The sequence below is a fragment of the Triticum dicoccoides genome, chromosome 3B (genome assembly GCF_002162155.2).
Source record: "Triticum dicoccoides isolate Atlit2015 ecotype Zavitan chromosome 3B, WEW_v2.0, whole genome shotgun sequence".
Taxonomy (NCBI): domain Eukaryota; kingdom Viridiplantae; phylum Streptophyta; class Magnoliopsida; order Poales; family Poaceae; genus Triticum; species Triticum dicoccoides.
The window spans coordinates 8,270,433-8,274,889 of record NC_041385.1 but is presented as its reverse complement, the minus strand read 5'-3'; the positions used below and the strand labels follow the sequence as shown (position 1 = coordinate 8,274,889).

The 4,457-nt window shown below is 45.6% G+C and overlaps 2 pseudogenes; one reads left to right on the top strand and one right to left on the bottom strand.

Moving 5' to 3' along the window:
* LOC119274329 overlaps nt 1-1,532 on the bottom strand; it is a 10,850-nt pseudogene extending 9,318 nt beyond the window's left edge.
* Nucleotides 1,533-1,734: 202 nt separating this feature from the next.
* Nucleotides 1,735-4,246, top strand: LOC119274330 (annotated as a pseudogene).
* Nucleotides 4,247-4,457: the final 211 nt, after the last annotated feature.

Here is a 4,457-nt window from a genome sequence, read left to right as displayed (position 1 = left end):
GGGGGCGACGGGGGTGGGGGCGGAGGAGGTCGAGGGAGAGAGATGAGTAACGGGCGGGGGAGGGGGCTCGGCCGTTAGTTAGGTTAGTTAGGGTAGCCTTTGCCGTCCGCCCTCCTTTGTCGTCCGCTTTTCTTCATATTTGCCGTCTGCGGTGGACGGCAAAGCGGAGGGACGTTAAGTATTTTTTAACCAGCTCCTCAGTGCCCCCCTCCCTCTTTGCCGTCTACTAGCGGACGGCAAAGATTCTTTGCCGTCAGCTAGCGGACGGCAAAGAACTGGCTGATGGCAAAGGCTTTCTTTGCCATCAGCCAGTTCTTTGCCGTCTGCTTTCGGGTAGCTGATGGCAAAGAGCTTCTTTGCCATCCGCTAGCTGACGGCAAAGAGCTGGCAGATGGCAAAGTAGCTGATTCCAGTAGTGATACATGTAAAATTACAGAGCTTTGAAGTACTACAGAGCAACATTAGATAATAAAAGTGTTCTGCAGTCATCTAAGGTTTGACTAGTGAATCTTAAATACAAAAGGAAAAAGCCATACCGTGAGGTCTCTTATCCATGCAGAACACTTGGTGCCTTTCTGAGCTGAATGCGCAGCGTCGCCCATGAAGTTCACATTGTGTGCAACTGCTGGGAATGCTTCCATCGTTATCCCAATTAGAATACTCCCAATTAGCAGTTATTTCAGCAAAATTGATTATTTTTTCCGATAATTGCTTGAACGTAGGGTCATGCGTGGAAAACGATGGGTTGGGCATCGGAATGTTGCCATGTGAGATGACCTTGCAGTCCAAGGGAAGCACATTCATGTATAGGCGAGGCATCACCAAATACACAAACAGAGTTTGGTTGCTAAAGCAAGAGATTGGGCCAACAATATAATCGGCAGTATTCTTGGGATATATGTCACCTGCAAATTCAGCAGTGCCACTTGGTGTAAACACACTTGAACAATGTACTAATGTTCCAGGTGTGGACTCATATAGTGCACAACGATTGACATCAGCTATGGCTGGGAGATTTATGGAGATGAGCTTCTGAAGCGGGCAGGAGTCTACAAGTGGGATAATGCTGAAGGCAGCGCGGCTATAATCTATGGCGGTCACTTTGCATGGTCCAAGAAGTGGGTGAAGCAGAATGGTGTCTTGGCCAGAGCATGTTATCTTCGCACATGTTGCACCACATGATGATGATGAATTGCTGGATTCAAGCCTGAGCGGGAACCTGATTTCAGGTCCATCTTTGCTGCACCAGGACGGTGGACAGTATCTGAAGAAATCCTTGTCATCCCGAGCTGAAATTGTGGCCATACCAGTTCCGTGACTCAGAAGACAGAGCAGGAGGATGGCTATAGGAAGTATTTTACTCATCTTTGTCTACTATGCTGCTCATGGAAATGGAAGGAAGATGAAGCCTAGCAAGACATAGCAACTGGGGAAGTCTGTGTATATGAAAGAGGTGATCCGCGTTTATTGCAAGTAACAGTGCCAATGGCTCTGTACTAATAGCCATACACCTAAGAAGAATCCCTGGTTTGAATGCAACCTCTTGTCGTGTTCTAGTGGTCGGATTGTGATTGTAGGCTGACTGAAGTCCACTCCTGTCAGTCTCATCAGCAATACATACCTATCTGAACGAAGAAATAATTGGTCACCATAAATCTTCTCTGCTCTAGTGGTCTGAGTGTGACTATAGACTTGCCACAGTCCACTCATATCGTACTCATATCTCATCAGTGACAGGTGAGTGTGAAAATGAGGAAGCAATTTGGAATTGTACTGGGTGGGGGTTATGAAGTTTATGTAAGTGGGCACAGTTGGGTTCGGTTTAGTTCTTCCAAAAGCCATGGTGATTTGTAGTTCACTCATCTTTCTACTACCCTGCAAGCCTTGTTAATCTTTGTTGTGCTTGCAGTACTCTTAGGTGATGTTCATGGGCGACACCACTGCGATACTTTCTCCTGTGGACATCTCCATAATATATCACATCCATTCCGCCAGCAAGGGGATCCACATAGGTGCGGTGTTCAATCATATGAGCTGGTTTGTACTGATAGCAAGGCTATAATTCAGATCAACACAGCGACATACTTTGTCACTGAGATCAACTATACCGATTCATCCTTCTGGGTCGTCGATGCCAACTTGGACATGAACAGCAGTTGTCCTCTTCCTCACTGGGATCAGCTTCCTTACTTCATCGGGATCCAAAGGTCAGACAAAGACCAGAGCTGGGAATTGCTCCCTAATACACAGACAGTGGGTAGCTTTGTGAATTGCTCGCGGGCGGTGCCAGTATCAAATGAATTTTATCAGTATTCCTACACACCGGTCCCTTGCCTGAGCAACAACCACTCTTTTGTTTATATAGTGACTAGCACTGTGTCTATTGAATACTTAGCGCCTTCTTGCGGGTACCTGGCCATGTTTCTTTTGAGTGATCCGGGTCCTGGTAACTACTACAATTTCAGCCATTATGCAGATTTTGTAAAACACCTGAGGCTTGGATTCTCTGTTCGATTCCCTCTGCTGGATCCTGCAATGAGTATTATTGGGCAATTCAACCGCTGCCTCGACCGGTCGTTTCGGTGAGTTTTAGGACTTTCTTTTCCGTTTCTCCCATGTATAAACCTAACCCTATCTCCCCCCTTTAATATCTTTTATATACCATGCATGCAATGCTCTTGCAGCGTCCGATATCGTGATACAGGCGACAACATCGAGAGTTGGACCATGGACATCCTTCTTATAGACTTCAATTTCTGGTCATGCATATTTGGTTTCAATTTAGATTCTAACAACATACTTGATTACATGAGAGCCATGATTCATGATCAATCAGGTCATCAGATTTTACCCCCAGTATTTGCTCTGGTGATTGCGACGTGGATTGTTGGTACTTCAAAATCACATAATTTTTTTCCAGTCTACAACAAGTGGTGTATTAACCTCACCACAGCCAATTCCATACGTAAACTTCTTTGTATGCAGTACTTTGCAGGTTCCTGCTAGCGCCCCTAGCAGTATTGATCTTCCTTGCCCAAAATTACTGGAAAACAAGGATCACAATTGATGCGGTTGAAAAGTTCCTCCAGATGCAACAAATGATCGGGCCAACGAGGTACGCCTACACAGACATCGTTGCATTGACAAGCCACTTCAGAGACAAGCTGGGCCAAGGTGGTTATGGCTCCGTCTTCAAGGGCGTGCTACTCCCAGGCAATGTCAATATCGCTGTCAAGATGCTTGAGGGCAGCTCCAACTACAACGGAGAAGACTTCATCAGTGAGGTCTCCACCATCGGCAGGATCCACCATGTCAATGTGGTCCGTCTCGTGGGGTTCTGCTCAGAGGAAATGAGAAGGGCTCTTGTTTACGAATACATGCCTCGAGGTTCTCTTGACAAGTACATCTTTTCAGCCTAGAAGAGTTTTTCTTGGGACAAGCTCAATGAGATTGCTTTGGGGATTGCCCGAGGGATCAACTACCTGCATCAGGGGTGCGAAATGCAGATTCTGCACTTCGACATCAAGCCACACAACATCCTTCTTGACAGCAATTTTGTCCCAAAAGTTTCTGATTTTGGACTTGCCAAACTGTACCCAAGGGACAACAGTTTTGTGCCATCTAATGCCTTACGTGGGACTGTTGGGTACATAGCTCCTGAGATGATATCTCGGAGCTTTGGTACCATATCAAGCAAGTCCGATGTTTACAGCTTCGGGATGCTGCTTCTGGAGATGGCCGGAGGAAGAAGGAACGCTGATCCAAATGCCGCAAACTCAAGCCAGTCTTATTACCCATCATGGGTGTATGACAAACTAACTGCACAAGAGGCGGATGCGATATATCTGGTTGCTGACATGCATGAGTTGGAGAGAAAGCTATGCATCGTTGGATTATGGTGCATCCAGATGAAGTCTCATGACAGGCCGACAATGAGCGAGGTCATAGAGATGCTGGAAGGTGGCTTCGAAGGCCTGCAAATGCCTTCCAGGCCATTCTTCTGCGACGACGAACACACCGCTGTTCCGGATTCATACCCTTTGCTATCCGAGCTGACCGAAATCTCAGAGGAGGATGAGATCTCGGATTCTTATGTGTCCCGTGTCCTGTGAACTTTTATGTGGAAATATGTAATAAAATCTAGCAGTTAAAGAGGGTGTAGAACTCCAATTGCTTAATTGGTTGAATGTAATCATCTTTCTTGAAGACGCATATTATTTGAATATATGAATAATAGTTTGTGAAAGCTTAAGTGTTATTTGGGTTTTGTGTTGAAACATTGTTAGTACGACTACATGGTTGAAACAATGTATTATGGTGATTTAGGTGGAGACAAAACAAAACACGATGTAAGAAAGGCAGAGAAATCCATTTTCTGCAGCTGCTGGTGACGATCTTTTTCTGTTGCCACAGTGTTTTGTAAGTCAGAACTTCTATAGTAAGTATGAACCATTTAT